General features: G+C 45.4%; 1 protein-coding gene across 1 annotated transcript in view; it reads right to left on the bottom strand.

Moving 5' to 3' along the window:
* SCN10A (sodium voltage-gated channel alpha subunit 10) overlaps positions 1 to 13,630 on the bottom strand; it is a 95,992-nt gene extending 82,362 nt beyond the window's left edge. The window contains exons 1-4 of the mRNA XM_029244012.1: positions 13,562 to 13,630; positions 12,789 to 12,927; positions 6,277 to 6,429; positions 6,067 to 6,149 (exon numbers count right to left, since the gene is read on the bottom strand). The gene's annotated coding sequence lies outside the window, so the exon portion shown is untranslated. The remainder of the gene's footprint in view (positions 1 to 6,066; positions 6,150 to 6,276; positions 6,430 to 12,788; positions 12,928 to 13,561) is intronic.
* Positions 13,631 to 17,584: the final 3,954 nt, after the last annotated feature.

Raw genomic sequence — 17,584 nt, 5'->3', positions numbered from 1 at the left:
TGGTGTCTTATGAATCTGGAAGTAATGCGATGGCTTTGACTCATTTTGAGGGTGATCTTGTGAGGAAACTAAGGTTTTGTCTAGTTAAGGACAGATTGACTTTGCAGTAGGAAACATCAGGATTGGGCTTGATCATGCACCTGGTAGAACTATTTCTCCCTGACATGATTGATGTGTTCAGTTTCTTTCTGGATGCAACTCCTGGAGGAATAAGAGGATTGCCTTTCATATTTATTTTGCTTCTTGACTCTCTAGGGAATGAGGCAACAGATCTGTGTTCTCTTGGCTACAGTCAAATATGAACATGGCCTTGTGCCTTTAAGGTTCAGAGGTTCTCTTCAAACTGCCATAGCGTGGAAGTGTTCAGCTGAGCTGCTAGATGTTGCAGGGTGAGTCAGGAAGACTTAGCTCTTTCTCATTTTGTCAAATATTCAGAAATTCTTCCATTCTCAGTAATTGCTAAAGGCTTAATGTGCATTTAGCTCTTTGAGGTGTTGTGGAAGATGAGGTGGTGCAGAGGAAAGAGCACTGGGCCAAAAGTTAGAAGACTGGAACCGCAGCCACAGGTCTATAATAAACCCTGCTCAGTCATTGCGTATTATCTTTCTCTGGATTTCAGTTTTCTCATCTGTACAATGAGGGAATTGGTCTAGGTATACACTGAGGCCCTTCCATCTTGACAAAAAGCCATGTTTCTTGCTCTGGGGGCCTTTCAGACTTCTCAGGGAGAAAAGAATCCTAACAATTAGGAAATAATTGGAAAAAAATAAGGGCTAAATTATGTGGTTCTGACCATGGAGTTTTTAAGCCATAAAGACAAGTGCCTGAAGGTTTTGAAGAAGAGCAGGACCAACCTAGATGAGAGAAACTGGTGAAGGCTTACTGTTTTTAGAGTGTTTTTATGACTGTATGTATCGTAATATGAATGTCACATACTCTAGCTGGGAGAGGCACAAGTGCACTGTGGGCTAAGAGACCCTAAAGAATATGCAAATTCACACCCAGGCTGATGGCTCCCACTGGAGTATTTTCTCTCTCTGTCTGGCCTTGGCTGAACACCTCCTGAAAGCAGTGGCACCTATATGAGGCCTCTTTCCATGAGGCAATTCTATGGCTGTTAATCTTCTTCTTAAACATTAATTATTTTAGAGTCAAACATGCTTCTCATGAATAATAATCCCCCTTTTTCTTTGCTAGGTTTCTAAAGAAAATACATGCAAATTCTGACAGGTAGAAATGGGTTTTGGAAAAGTTTCTAAGGCAAGAGCACTGTGAATATTATGTAAATGCCAACCAATATAATGTAGCCCATCAGTTTATTCCAGGGAAGCAAAAGGTACTCAGAAAGTCTGGTGCTGCTGGGTGGCTCTTGGCATTGAAGGAATCTTTTTTCCACAAATCACATTCTGACTTGGTCCTCAAATCCTGCTTTCAATTGGCAAATTCTAACAAAAATAGTGTGTCTCCTTTTAGGCCACTGAGTAAATGTCACTTCCTCAGGGAGGCCTTCCTTGATCTTGCCTTTCTAAATTAGGTACCTTCAAGATGATGTCCCAAAGAATCCTTTCCTTTCCTGACACTTATCACAGTTTATAATTAAATTTATTTGTGTGTTTGTTTAATACCTGTCTGCCTCAGTCAATTGTAAGTCCTGTGAGGGCAGAAACAAATTTATTCTGTCCACAGCTCTGTGGCCCCCAGTGCCTGGCACAGTGTAAAGCATGAAGGACTGTCACTGGGTAAAAATGGGGTCTCAGTGAAATTGTCACATTTTAAAACCTATATGGTGCATGCTTAGTGTTTCAGATCTTTAAAATGCACTATGTGATTTCATCTAATATTTGATTTCTCTAAAATTTTTTAACACATTTTTACCTCTCCCTCAGTATAATGAAATATTTTCCATTGGTTAAGAAACCGGTATGTAGAGAGGCAATGTGTAATGGCTAAGTTCTTGGATTCTGGAGCCAGACTATCTGGGTTTAAATCCCTGCTCTACAAAATTACTAACTGTGGGACCTTGGGAAGTTTACTTAACTCCTCTGTCCTCAGTTTTCTCATCTATAAAGCAGGCATAATAAGAGCACTAAGAGATTATCACGAGAATTAAATAAGTGCTTAGAACAACGCTTATCTATAGTGCTTAGAGCAATGACTAGAACATATATTAAGTTTGCTGTTAACATTAGTATTCCCCAAGGGAACATAATTATTAAGTAGTTGACCCAGAAGTGCTACATAATCCATCTGATTTCACATCAAAACATATAATCTCCCTGTAGGACAACTGTCTCTAGATGACAGGTAAAGACTCTGAGACCCAGGTGGATAATGGATCTTGCCCAAGTCCTCCAACTAGAAAGAGGAAGAGCTGGGACAACAACCCAGATATCCATCAATCATGCTGTCAGTTTCCCCAGGATTCCCTTTATCCTGCCCTCATACTGATGTTCCACAGAGCCAGGACTGGAATAGATGGGAGCAGGAGATATAGTGCAGTGTCTGGATGAGCACTGAACCAGTGGGCCAACCAGGACATTCCAAGCTGACCCCATTATTAACCCATTTCTACAGATAAGGCAGTAAAGCCTTGAGGCTGACATAGCCAAGGTCAGAGCCTATTGGTGACTTAAGTCATTATTCTTATCTGTTCTGTCCAGAAGGTGAAGAATAAAAATATTAACACTGATTCTTTGGGGGGATTATTTTGGGGGATTTCTTTAAAATGGAGGGGTAATATATACATACACAAAGTAAATAAGAGGCACTCATTTTAACTTTACAGTTTGATGCTTTTTTTTAACATATGCAAACACCTGTGTAACTAGTACCAAGACCAAGATATAGCACATTTCCTGCACCCCAGAAGACTCCCCCGTGTAACCAGTACCCTGACTTTTGTCAACAGAGTTGGCACTTTCTAGGTTTCTCTGATTCTTTGCCTATGTCTCCTCGCTGTACCTCTCCCTCCTCTGTGCACAGTAAACCCCCCTTCTCCATCTATCTAAAGCCCACCCACTATACAAGGCCTTCCTCTGCCTGAAGCATCCCTAATTTGTCCTGCCTGTCAGCTCTGTGAGCCCCTCAAACAATAATAATAGTAATAATAATAATAATAATGCCGCGACTCACTCCATCTCCTTTTCCCTAGGACTGTGTCTAATGCAAGGTCAAGCTCACATCTGCTGTTGCATACATGCTGGGCTTTGAGTGCCTTGGCCCTTCCCTACAGAATGTGAACAAAGCATCTCCAAGAGGGCTCCCCTCTTGTCACCTCGAAGCCAGTCAGTGCCACGTGGCAGGGGGAATACCTCACAACATGGGTCCCTGCTTCTTGTGCCAGTAACCAGCTATGTGACCTTAAATAATGGGTGGGCTTTAAGAATAAGTCACTAAAACTGAAATTCCAGGTCTCAGTTTCTTTATAAAATGAGGGCATTGGACTAAATAATAATAGGAATAGTAGCTAATAGGCTGGGCTAAGTCCTTTATACATTTGTTTAAAATTTGCAATCATCTTGTGAAATAGGTATTATTATGGCCATTTCACGGTTGAGGAAACAAAAGGAAGGGGAAGAGTTGCCTGATGTGCTAATAAACAGCAAAGCTGGGACACTACCCAAGGTCCAGCTCCGTCTGTAGGCCTGTGCTCTTAGTCACTGTTCTCTCTACCTGCCTGTGGTCACTGTGACCTCTTCCTGCTCTTCTGATCCAGTTCATGAAACACAACTCTAGTCCTCTCTGGAGCACCAGGGGAAAGCATGATAATGAATAGCAAGGAAAGAAGAGTGACCATGGGGGTCTAATGAGCAAGATGGACCACAGTGACATCTTCCCCAAGGACAAAGAGTTCTAAGCTCCCAGAATTAATACCAGCAGGCAAGGGAGAGAACACATTTGCTTGAAGCAGGAAGGTGAGAAAAGGTGCTACTGTGCTTGAATCTTCTTCCCATATGATCCAGAACCCCAAGCCATGATTTTTATTCAGGAAGCACTTACTGAGCTGTTAGTGTGTACAAAGTTGTGATGGGGGTATACAAATCAAGGATGCTGAGATCCTGCCATTCAGAAACTCACACTCTGGTGGGAGCTGTAATAGGGGACATACACCATACAAAGAAACATAAATGAAACAGTGAGGCAGAAGCAGAGAAGAGGAAAGAGGGCCTTAGGGGAGAAAAAGGTCTATCCAGGACTTTGAAGGACAGGTAAGATCTGGGCAGGAAGTGATTATGCAGAAAGGGCAAGCCCTCTAATGAGCAATGTACCAGAAAGGGCACAGCAATTGCAGAGGAGGAAGGGAGATTGTTTCTTTCATGGGCCCAGGAGGCATGGACTCCAAGCTCATGGTATTGGTTTGTATGTAGGACCCAGGACAGGTCTGTTTTGGGGTGGAGCGGGTGCTAATGGGAACCATGGGGCTGCTGCTCATAAGAAAGTTGATGTCTCAGGAGTCTTTTTGCGTGATTGGGCTCTGACACAAGGGAATGCACACCCAGAGTCAGTGATCAGTGTTTTTTCTCCTCCTAGAACAGCATTTCTTTGGCAATATTTGTTTGTGAAAGACTCTTTATCCACCATTTACCATTACAGACCCTTCTCCTTTTCCATTTCCTTCTGATGATGATTTTCTTAAAACCATCCTTGCAAAGATCCACTTTTATGCCTGGGGCAAAAAAAAATTGCTGATGTTTCACATTAAATGCTTGTTCGTTACTATTATTATTATCATTATTATTATTATCACCATTATTTGATTGCTAAGTGAGTGGACAGGGAACCCGTAAATTACTTTTTAAGACCACTCTAAAATCCTCCTAACATCTGAAACCAACTTTCTGCTATTTCAAAACAAATTCTTCCATCAAACTGAAAGCAATTCATTTCGCACCATCATTTTCTCCTTCCTCCCATGTCATGCGGCTGGAAAGCTCAACCTTTAGGCTGCTGTTACTCAGAATACACACGTGGGATTGCTTCTGCCTGCTGCATTTTGCAAGTCCAGGAAAGCCAACTCAAACTACATTTTAAAATCATAGCAGACTTTTCTCTCTTTTTCTGGTACTGATCCAATCAGGTAATCTCGAAGAGCAAATCATGATCAAGAATCAAATGTACACTAAGTGCCCTTGAACTACGGGAGGAAAAAAAGCCAAAGAAAGCCAGAACCATAGAAACTTCTGAATGGGTCATTCTTCTGGATTGCAGATTCGGGGCTAAAAACGAAGTAGAGGTGGCTTTGGTTCGACCTGTTGTCAGCTTTCTGAACATGTATGAATTCTCCCTGAAGCTTGGAAAACACCCTTGGTCACCTGAGTTTGTCTTTTATCACCACAATCTTAAAACAAGCATTCCTCAACCTTGTTGCCCATCAGAATGTTCTGGAGAGCATTGAAAAAATTATAGATTCTTAGCAGTCACTCCTAGACCTTCAGATTCAGTAGGCCTCGAGTGGGTCCCAGGAGTCTGCTTCTAAAAAGTTCTCCCGGTTATTCTGATTTGTGACCAAGAGTGGAAACCACTGCTTTTAACCTTACTCGTATTTCTCTAACAAGAGGACTTGTTGCCTAAAGTTTGAGGCAAGGCTTATCTCTGAAGGAGTGTATCACCTCCTACCCAAAGACCATGCATTCTCTGCTTTCTATGTCCATTCTTATTTAAAGTTTCATCAATACTACTAGGATATTTGTCCTCTGTTACCACAGCTTTGGTAAAATTTCTGAAATTACACTGGCTAATAAAACATCTCTTTATATCAGTGTGACTCTTTGAAGAGCATAAGCTTGACATTAATGTGGCATATATATTTGATAGTTTTTGGATTTAGCCATATTTCTTCCCTGATTCTTCAGAGGAAGGGAAGCAGCAGAGTCTTCTACACAAACAGATTAATTGTGACTATTTTCTACGAACTATGGGTGTTTGGGGAAGGTCATGTATTCAAACAGCCTACAAAACATGCTTCATTTTTGGATCATGGACAAAGCCTATAATTCTTCCCATATCACCCCAAACAAATCTTTACACCATTAGCCATAGACAGGCCCCCGAGTCCCACAGTCATACCTTTGCTGCTCAATCTTGATTGTCTTCTAGATGAGAGGTCACCTCTTCTACCCCAGATCGCCTCCACTGGAAACCATGAGCTCCTGGAACATACGTTCAGCTTAACATCAAGCATGGTAAGACACTGACCGACGTCTGCTCTGCCAGGAGGCTATGAGCGACTCTGGGAGGGGAGGCAAGTCCAGGACCCCCAGTTTTGTGAAGACTTACACTTGTTTGTCCTCAGGGAGGTGGTTCAGCCTGTCTGCTGGGAACCTCACTGTCGTTCAACTGGAAGTGCAAGGAATCCTGCTTTCTTGGGTGTCATTCCCTTTTCCCGTCACGAGATCCACCCTGGCTGCTGGTGCTCCAGAAAGTGTTCTCCTTGGATGGAAGCAGGGCGTGGGGAGGGGGTGGAGAAGCTTATGTGTGATTAGATGGTAAAGTAACAAATGTGATTTTAAATGATCTCATGGGAAATGCTGAAACCTGACGAAGCAAAGAAGCTGCACTTTAGATCACAGTGCCTCTGGCGTCCACAATAGCCGCCCAGGCTGGAGCAAGGCTGCCTCGAATAGCCGGACAGGCAACTCCCCACCGTTGACCCCAGAGAGCAGGGCTGCACGGATTCACAGGGTGTCTTCCTTGTCTCTACATTCTGCCTCCAGAACAAACACTCACATTTATTAAAATATTTTTGTTCCCCTTCCCCAACTAAAACTTTAAAATTTTATTTTTTGTATTCTGAAAATATTTAATTGAAAAATGTATTTGAGTAATTTTCCTATTCTTCATGTATACTTAGAAATAGATCAGGTCTTATGAAAGAACAGTTTCAAATGAAATTACCAAAAAGGCCTGAGACCTCAGATTTGGTAAAAGAAAAGAGCAGGAGAAAGTAACCTGTCCACATGGCCATGGACCAAGAGGGAGAGGGGAGTGAAGCCGAGGGGTCCCAGCCCATCTTGACTACTCTGAGGCTGCCTGGTTCACCCTGGGCTGGCGTGGGAGTCATTCCTCAAGGCCAGTTTATACTGCAAGAAACTGGCTGGATGTTTTATTGCATTATAACTTCATTTACACAAAATTTCCCAAATCAAACAAAAAACAGCTTTTTCAGGTCAGGATTCAGTTCTTATGAAATGCTGGTCTCCCCCTGCAGGAACCAAAACTTTCAAAGGGACAGGCCAAGAAGGGCCAACACCCCTGCTCTAAGGCACAGCTCGTAGAAAGGCTGGAGGCTAGAGGGTTTGGGCATCACAACAGCTCTGTGGGTGTAGGGAAGGAGGATGGCACGTCTTCTGCCCCTGGCAACCTCTTAAAGATGCTTTGCCTGTGGTCCACCCAGGCAATGGCATCTGAACTGCCTGAACTGCCTCAAAAGATGAAACTTCCAAAGTATTTATGGGTCGAATGACATGATGTCATTCGACCCATAAATGTCTGGGATTTACTGCAAAATAACTCAAGAGGGGAAGGGTGAAGATGAAACAAGATTGACCATGCGTAGATAATTGTGGAATTGGGGTAGGTAAGGATTTATTATACTATTCTCTCCAGTTTGGTGTATGCTTGAATCTCTGTGACAAAAAGTTTTTAAGAAGCAGACTCAAAGATATAGAGTAGCTACCAGTGGGAAGAGGGAAGGAGAGAGGGGCAATATAGGGGTAAGAGATTAGAAGTACAAACTATTTGTATAAAATAAGTTACAAGGATATAATGTACAACACAGGGAATATAGCCAACATTTTATAATAACTATAAATGGAGTATAACTTTAAAAATTGTGAATCACTATATTGTACATCAACTATACCTCAATAAAAATTTTTTTTACATTTTAAAACATGTTCATACAAAGGCATTAACAACAGGCTGTTATATTTTATGAAAATATAAAACTATTCTAGCTATCTGCAGAGAATATTGCCTGGGAGGTAAGACACCAAAAGTTTATGTGTTTGTATGTATATTGTAGAATTATGAGTAATTTTTCTTTTTTCCTTTTTTTTTTTTTTAAACTCTCTTCGTATTAAAATTTTTTTTCTACAACAAACACGGTACTTTAAGACAATATTTGAGGACCATGGTTAGGGCTCCATCTCCCAGGGTCTCTGTTTTGCAAGTCCTGGTCTGGTGAGTAAGAGGGAGTAGCTGGGAGTGCTGGCTGGGAGCAGGGAGTGCTGGCTGGGAGCAGGGAGTCCTTTCATTCAGGACTGAGTGCCATTATCACCACGTGACAGAATCTGCACAGCAAGAAAAGGGCTGCTCTCTGCTTTTAGAAATCACCCTTTTCCCACTTTCTTTCCTCCTCCCAGCTGATAGCCCAGGCTTCAGAATTCTCAGAAGTGGCATCGTCTGGGGAAACAGCTCTGGGTTGGATATCAGGGAAGGTGGGCTCTGCTGCTGGTACGTTTGTGTCCTTGGACAAGTCATCCAATTTCTCTGAACCTCGTTTTTCCCACTGCCACTCCACACTCTCCACACAACACCTGGGATGTTCTTTATAATAGAATCTGATCAGAAAACACCTCTGCCGAAAACCCCTTGTCTGCCCATCGCTGTTACAAGGAAGTCCCAGATCCTAGAAGTAGCTCGTGAGCTCTCATGATCTCTTAGCCTCAGGATGACAATCCCCCACCTCACCCCCATTTCCATGCCCCAGTGATACTGGGCCACTTAACAGATGCTTGAACACACCACACTGTCTTCCAACTCGGAGACTCTACAGATGTTCTTTCTTATTTTCTTATACATTTCTTCCCCTTCCCTTCACTTACTCATTTCTAGTGACCCTTCTTCCTCAAAATGAATATTACTCCCTTGAGAATAGATTCCCTGACTCTCCAAACCAAACTCATGTTATACCCTCATATGAAGTTTTTCATTCACTCAACACATATTTATTGAGTACCAACTAAGTGCCAAGGGCGCACAGTCTAATCGGGAGACAGACATCGAACAAATAATTCTGAAAATGACCACAATAATGTGCCTTGTGAGGAGGTATCCCATGAAAATACAAATTCAGACAGACAGCGATCAGTGATTGGCTCCCCTCCTTGGCGCCTGGCTTATCCTGGTCACTTGGTGAGACGTGATAATGCAACACACATTCTACATGACTGAACATTTTGGGACTCACTTAAGGCCTGATGACAGGATTTTACCCTGTGACCAATTTACCTCACTGAGAATATAAAGCATTTCTTCAAGTCATTTGTTCAATACCTATCTGCCCTCATCCTGTATTTACTTATTTTACTAGTGCTTCAAAAGAGCCTATGATGTGTCTTTGTTGAGTGCTAAGCTTATAGAAATGAAAAGATAAAGTTCTGTTCCCATGGAGCTTACATTCTAAATTGGGGGGAGGGGGGCACAGAAAATAAGAAGCTAAGAAATTAGTGAATGCATTATGTGATGTGATTTTAAGATTTTTTAAATTGAAGTGTAGTGAATTTACAATGTTGTGTTAGTTTCAAGTGCACAGCAAAGTGATTCCATTATACATATCTATTCTTCTTCAGATTCTTTTCCATTTTAGGTTATCACAAGATATTGAGTACAGTCCCCTGTGCTACACAGTAGGTCCTTGTTGTTTACCTATTTCATATATGGTAGTGTGTATATGTTAATCCCAAACTCCTAGTTTCTCCCCCCCCCCCGCCACCTTTCCCCTTTGGTAACCATAAGTTTGTTTCCTATGCCTGTGAGTCTGTTTCTGTTTTGCAAATAAGTTCATTTGTGTCATTTTTTTAGATTCCACATATAAGTGATATCATACGGTATTTGTTTTTCTCTGTCTGACTTACTTCACTTAATAGTTGCATCCATGTTGCTGCAAATAGAATTATTTCCTTCTTTTTTATGGCTAATATTCCATAGTATATATACATCATGTCTTTATCCATTCATCTGCCGATGGACATTTAGGTGGTTTCCATGTCTTGGCTATTGTAAACAGTGCTGCTTTGAACATTGTGGTGCATGTATGTGATGTGATTTATAATAGAAATATATATTTGATCTTCATCTCCCTGTTTCTGGCACAGAGCTCCTGAAACCCTTGAAATTTCCTAAGTGATGAGAGCCATAAAGGTGTCTCTTGCTATGTTAATGAGGTGACTTTTGGAGTGTACCTAAGGATGCGGCTGGTTGCAGGGAGAACCACCTATGTATGAGAGGATTGGAACTTTTGATCTCACCCCTTAACCTCTGGGGAGGGAAGCAGGCTGGAGATTGAATCAGTCCCCAGTGGCCAATGACTTAATCAATAGTGCCTCTGTAATGAAGCCTCCATAAAAATCCAAAAGGATGGGGTGAGTTTGGGGAGCTTGTTTGTTGGTGAACACATGGAGATTTGGGAGAGTGGGTCTGGGAGGGGGCATGGAATCTCCGTGCCCCTTCCCCATACCCTGCCTTGGGTATCTCTTCCATCTGGCTGTTCCTGAGTTATATTCTTTCACAATAAACCTGTGATCTCATGAGCAAATGGCTTCCCTGAGTTCTGTGAGCCATTCTAGCAAATTAATCCAACCCAAGGAGAGGGTGGTGGGAACCCCTACTCTATAGCCAGTTGGTCAGAAGGGCAAGTGACAACCTGGGCTTGCAATCGGCATCTAAAGGGGAGGGCAGTCTTGCAGGTCTGAGCCCTTAGCATGTGGAATCTGATGCTATCTCTGCATAGATGGTGTCAGAATTGAGTTGAACTGTAAGACACCCAGCTTGTTGGGTGTCAAACCAGATTTACTTGTTGATGTGAGGGAAACCTACACACACACACGCTGGACCTGGGTGCTCACTTTTAGTGTATTAAAGGAGAATTATTTTCCAGAAAGTAACATATTTTGCAAAGATTTCTTTTGCTCTAGACAACCAGAGAATTATTTTTCACCCCCTCTAACTCAATCTCCATTTCATCCCAGGAACCTTCCTTTCCTCAGTAGACACCCAAGGAGGTCTTCTTCCCCAGTAAGTTACTACTTTCCTTCTGTGTTTCATATATCTTCTGTTCATCGCCCTAAGAAGTTTTATTTGTGCTCCTTGAGAAAAGTGTGGCTGTGCTTCTTCTGGCATGCTTCACAGTGCTGGCCACAAAGTGGGTCAACACAAACCCTTTCTGTGAGCCTGGGAGGCCCTCCAGGGCAGGGTCCAGGACTTATCCTGGGTCTCCAGCCCCTGGCACCATGCCTGTCTGGATAGAGAGGTACTAAGCTCAGGCTAATCGAAGGAATAAAGGAATTGTTCCTTTTAATCCATTAGCGAGTTGTCATGCTTTCATTTATCTAATTGTTTTGAATACAGATGACGTTTTTAGCCTGCTATTGCACCAATTCCTTACATGGTCGAGGGATTTGTAGCTTATACTTTACTTTCAATAATGATACTTGATGGACATCTGGTGGATGAAATGGCCCTTGTTTTACATGTGGGGAGACTGGGCATGGAGAGGTTGACCCCCAGCTCTGAAGTATGAGGACAAGGATGAGAACACAAGGTCTCCCACTCTAAGGCTCTTGACACCACAGGTTCCCCAGATGTGATTCTTGCCTCCTTTTGTTACTGCTCCTTGGACAAGCCAACTCTTTCAGGCAGTAACCATCCCCAGGAATCATGGCAGTGGGAGAGAGTCATTGCCACTTTCTTGGTCCCTCTGCTCTCCGTGCTCCTCCGAGCCCCAGCCTGTGATGTGCCCTGGACACAGACTGAGAGGGTGAGGAGGAGCCCAGGGGTGAGGGCGCTCTGTGGAGTCTGGCCTTCCTGTCAGAACTCCAAGTACCAGGGAAAGAAGAGCAGCTTGGTTTCCATGGCGACCTGCCCACCCGGTCCCTACAGCTGCAGCCCCTCTCTGGCCCCCTGAGGTGAGGGCTGCGGGTGACCCGAGCCAGCCCTGTGCCCATGTCGGCTCCCGCCAGGTTCAGGCCCGAGGCACGCTGTTCATTCTGAGCTGGAGCTTTGCCTGACACGGTTCCCATGGGGACGGCGGTGGGCACACGCTGCCTGCAGTCAGATCCCCAGATCAGAACTGCCCTGCAATTCAGGCAGCTCCTCTCGAGCTCACAGACTTTGGAAGAAAGATTGAGTTTCAGATGCCTTAGTCCTTTAACCCACCCCTCAGCCGAAGGTGGATCTAAGAACTTGGCCCGGTGGGGCTGTGTCATGTACAGGGCATTCCCTCTGTGCCAGGGCCTGGGGACACCAAGATGACTTGAGGCACAGTCCCCACCCTTAAGGGGAGCGAGCAAGACAGTCCATCAAGCTAGCAATGACAGTGCATCGGGGCCAGCAATGTGGGACTAAGAACAAGAAGCCGGAGGGATGCTCAATTCTGGGAAACATTTCAGAAGGGGAGCAGGAGGCATTCCAAACAGAGGGAGGGGCTCCTGCAATAATGTAAGAGGAAAGAATATGCTGTATGAAATACCCAAGTTCCAGGTGTTGGGGAAAGAGCTCAGAGGAGGCTGCATGGCTGGGGTATGGGCAGGAGCCCGGCACTGAGCCCAGCTCGGGCTGTATCTTATAGGGAAAGAGGAGTCATTTTACACAGGAAAGCAACATGGCTGGACTTAGAAAGGTCACCAAGGATGCTGTGAAGGGACCGATTTAAGGAGGAGGAGATTAGCAGTGGGGAGGACAGTGAGGTGGGTGCAGAAATTCTGGTGAGGTCGCAGAGGCTGTGACTAATCTTTCAGAGTCAGGGGCCTCCTACCCACCAGGTGTGGCCAAAGGCGTCAATTCTGTACCTTTGCGTGGAGATGGCAGGAACCAGGAGCCGGGAGACATGGCCGTCCGCTGACAGATGCCTTGCCCACCTCCTGCCACAGGTCAGGAAGACTCTCAGGGAGGGAGGTCAGCCTACAGAGGAGAGCCCTGGGTCAGCACCTGTGAGGAAGGGGCGGTGGCAGGATTAGGCAGGAGGAAAGGTCAGCTGTGATCGACCCATGGGCAGCTCTGGAACTCAGGTGCACGTCAGAGGCGTCCTACATCAGGCAGGTGGCCAGGTTTTCACACCCCCCCTTAGTGGGTCGCTAGAGGTGGGCCATCCCCAGAAGAGCAGGACCTGGAGGCAGCTGCCTGCCGCTGAGGTTGTCCCAAGAGGTGGGAGCTGCCTCTGCCTCCAGCATTGCCAGAGCTGGGCGGTGGGTCCTCAGTGCAGGGGACTTGTGCACAGTTCATACCTCGCCCACATCTACAACTTCGTCCTGGGCAGCTCTCGCAGTTGGAAAATTGATGGGTCTGGAGTAAGAGGTCTGGAAAGTCCTCTCAGGCTTGGTGCCTCCCGAGTCAGGGAGATGATAATAACAGCAAAAATAACTATCATTACTGAGTGCCTATGACATGTGTGCAGACTCCAGGCCTTCACACTCTACTTATATCATCTCGTTTCAGCCTATGAGATAGGCACACCTATTATCCCACTTTGAAGAGGAGGTTGCAAACGTCAGAGAGGTGAAGTAAATGACCAGGTCCCCAGCACCTAAGTGGCAGAGTCTGGTCCCTGTGCAGAATGTCTCACCTCCAGGTGGAATGGCCTCCTTCTTCACTGCAGCTCCACAACTGCGCTGGAAGATTGAGGGACGACGATGTGACAGTCATGCAAGGGCAGGCCAGTCCACGAGGTGTCGCTACCTGCCAGGAGCCCCGGGTACCAGGGTGAGGCTTACAGCACGCCTTCCCCAGCCACCTACTGCCTACTCAAGCATCCATGGCTAGGGCCTGGGACTGTCCTTGGGGTCTAGGGAGTGGAGCAGTGACACATAAAAGAAAAGATACCCTCACTGAGAAATGCACTTGTCGGGTTTATAAGCAGAATTCCATTCAGTCAAAGTGGAGGAGGAGTGGGGAGCCAAGCACTGAGGACCTGAAATGTAACTCACTTGGTAATCTTCCTCCAGTGCCTGCATCCCCTTCTCTTCCCTTGTAAGCACCGTCCGTGAGGTGGACTCTGTTCCTCCTTCTCCACCTCCTGACAGCTAATTCTTTAGCAAGATGCTCACCCCCATTTACTGAGCGGCCAGTACAGGCGAGGGCTTATGCCCGGACATCATCTCACTCTCACAACAGCCCTGGGAGACAGAGGCTGTCGCCTCCATTTCACAGAGCGGTAAATAGAGCCCCAAATGCATTAAGTCACTCGCCTGAGTCACACAGCCATTGCGGGACAGGACTTGAATCTAACTAGTCTGTCTGCTCAACCGTGGTGTTGAGGGGATTGAGAGAGGGTTCAGGTAAAGGGGCCAGGATTAGAGAAGGATGTAGTCTTGTGGGCTTCAGCAGGAAGGAGAGGAAAGTCATGCAGAGCTACTGGGATGTGGGGCCTGGTTGTTCCGGAAGCCACGGCAAGACGAGCTTCGGAAGCAGAATCTTGAGAGGGGGAGTTTGAGTTGTGGGCAAAGGACAGTTTAGATGAGCTGGCTTGGTGACCATTACAGGGGGTCTATGAGCAGGTTTAGAAGGCAGTGCTGAATGGCACCCCACTGGGGACTACTCAGGACACCTGGTCTCCCGTGGCTGAGTCTTGGGGTTCCTTGGTGTAAAATGGCCAGGGAGGTGGCAGTAGGGGAAAGATGAGATGGGATAGTTTAGAGCGTGTTTCTCAAATCTCAGTGTACATTAGAATCACTTGGAGGGCATGTTCAACTAGATTCCTGGGCTCCACCCCAGCGGTTCTGACTCTGGTGGGGAGGTCGGGGGTGGGTCATGTTCTCCGTTCCTAACAAGCAGCAGGTCCTGGCCCTGCTGTGAGGAGCACTGGTTTGGTGGTTTCCACGGGCCCCTCCTCCCCAGCAACCGGCTTTCTGAGACTCTGAGATCGGCTTCCCAAGCAGGGCCCCTCTCCCAAGGCTGGCCGCTGTTGACTCAGGCAGGAGAGAAATGACCCTCTTGCTCCAGGAGCTATGACTGGGAGTGGCTGCCATTTTCAATATGCTTTCTGTGCAGACTTTACAGATAATAAGCCTGGTATCAGAGAGGCAGTCCCAGAGTTTACACAGCTAAAAAGTGCTAAAGCCAAGATTAAATCCTGGAGCTTAGCTGAGACCCAAGGGGATAAGGCATAGGCACTAGGGACACCCTTCAGGACCTGGAGTGCCCATTGCTCTATGGGAAGGTATAACAGGATATTTGTTTGGGAGGTTTGGGGTTCTGCAGGGCTGAGATTCATTGAACCACATCCCACCAAAACTCCTGATATAGGAAGGTGCCTGGGATGAAAGAGGGACAATTTGCATAGGGTCTAGGAGTCATCTGGGAGGAAATGGATTGATACCATGACTTTTCCCCTGGGGTTCCAAGTTGGCTGGATGAACTAAGTACAGTGAACTCACCATTGAGATTCTTGAAGTTTGCATGAGCCAGTGGCACTGGCGAAGAAAGACCCCCTCAAAGGGAACAGAACAGAGCTTGGAGTTACATGAATTTGAATACTAAAGGAGGTGTGATTTTATTTTGTACCCTGAGTTCCTTGCTACAATAGGATTGGATGGGGGCGGTGCTGGCAGGAGAAGTGCACTGTTGCTCACATTATCTCTGAAATAGATGCACATTCATTAAAATGACAATTGTTTTAGAGTCATAATTGATAACTACTTTCATAATTTCAAAGTAAGAGAAAAAAAATAGGTAGAAGAAAAGATGCCTAAATCAGCGATGGCAGTGAAATCAGAAAGCACCAGCCTGAGACAATGGCATTTCACTTTACAAAACACTGTTCAGAGGAGAATGCATTGCCTGATATGGATTCAGTAGAAGTTGGCCGAAGAAATTCTTATAAGAAGAGAAAACATTTGGGATCTCAAACCTCTTAGCCCTCAGCTGGAGGAAAAACTCAGAGCTGGGCTGGAAGAAGCAGGGTGTGCTCTAAGAGCTATGCCAGGCCCTGGAGAATCGGGAGCTCTGAATATAACTTAATCTAAATGGACAAAGGAAATACAGAATGGATGTTAATGGATATTTCAATCCAAGATGAAATACGAGTCCAAGGAGCATTTCAGTATAATATATATTTAATTGAAATAAACTACATATCTTAAATCAAAAATGATGTTAGTGATTCCGTGCAGAAAGAGAATTGCTCTGTGACCTTCATTTTCTCCCTCTCTAATGCTTATTTGGGGAAAGAACCGTTAGCTCAAGTATTTGCTGAATGAATGATTGAACAAATGAAGTTTCATTGGTAGAGGAGGTTTCTGAAAATGTACTTTTAACAATGCAGTTAATTTCCTGTGCTTTCCAGGTTTTCTACAGTGAAAAGAAATTGCTTCAATAGTCAGAATAAGATTAGAATTGGGTCGGGGACAGTTTCCTGTGAGGGGCAGTGAGATACCTACTCTCCCAGGCCAGAGATGGTGCCCTTCTGACCTGTGACCCAACCACTGGGAGAAAGATGAAGACAGGTGCTGGTCAGCAAGGCTGGGGTGGTGAACCAGCTGGGACCGAGTCTCTCTGTATCAGGAGTTGTGCATGGAGCTGGCGTTCCAGGGGAGGCACTCAGATGACCTCTCCCTCAACAAACTCACAGTTTTGGCTGTGAAGGTTCATGCACTTGTCACATGTAATTCTAGAACAACCTGTCTGCATCTGTGGCCAATAAAACAGCAGAGCTGGAGCTGAGCTGAAGAAGGGCAGCTGGCAGATGGGTGGGAACTGTGTCTGTTGAGAAACAGCTGTTAATGCAAAGGAGAAAGGTATACCCTGGCCCACAACCCCTCTCACTGGTCAGAAATGACTGGAACATGACAAACCATCTCAGATCTCCCTAGGGTATGCTTCCTGGCACTCAGAGCAGAAAATTCATTGAAGGATTTCACTGGAGTGGGGGTCACGGCAGGCTGGACAGGCTGGAGCTTTCCTGGAAGGGGCAGGGCTGTATCTGGGCTCCTCTGGATGGGGAGGGTAGAGAGCGAGGATGGATGGAGACCCAGCAATGGACCAGCAGAGGGGCAGCCAAATGTCATTCACAGGAGTATCCTGTCCAGCAGCCCCTGTCAAAATTGCCAGGGGTGATCCTAAAATGTATAGTCCAGAGCCCTATTTCTAGGGATTTCTTCTTCTTCTTCTTCTTTTTTTTTTTTAGGTTTGCAGTTGATTCCAAGAAACTGCATTTTTCACAAGTGCATTTCACTCTGGATGATTCTGATGCAGTGTGTCAAGCATTAGACTTTGGATACTGTATTAGCGTGGGCTGTCATGACAAACTACCACAGGCTGGGTGGCTTAAACAACAGAAGTTTATTTTCTCACAGTTCTGGAGGTTGGGAAGTTCCAGATCAAGCCTGGCAGGGTTGCGTTTCTGGTGAGAGCTCGCCTGCTGGCTGTCGACAGCCACCTTCCCACAGTGTTCTCACCAGGCCTTTCTTCTGTGCACTTGTGATCTCTGGTGTTTCTTCTTCTTCTTATAAGAAGTCCAGCACTCTCAGGTTAGGGCCTCATCCTTATGACCTCCTGTAACTTTGGTTATCTTCTTAATTATTTTCTATCTCCAAATACAGCCACATTGGGAGTTAGGGTTTCAAACTATGAATTTCGGGGGACACAAACC

The sequence above is a fragment of the Monodon monoceros genome, unplaced genomic scaffold (genome assembly GCF_005190385.1).
Source record: "Monodon monoceros isolate NGI ecotype Baffin Bay Population unplaced genomic scaffold, NGI_Narwhal_1 Super_Scaffold_3, whole genome shotgun sequence".
NCBI lineage: Eukaryota > Metazoa > Chordata > Mammalia > Artiodactyla > Monodontidae > Monodon > Monodon monoceros.
The sequence above is the reverse complement of the archived record's forward strand: the minus strand, read 5'-3'. Positions and strand labels throughout refer to the sequence as shown.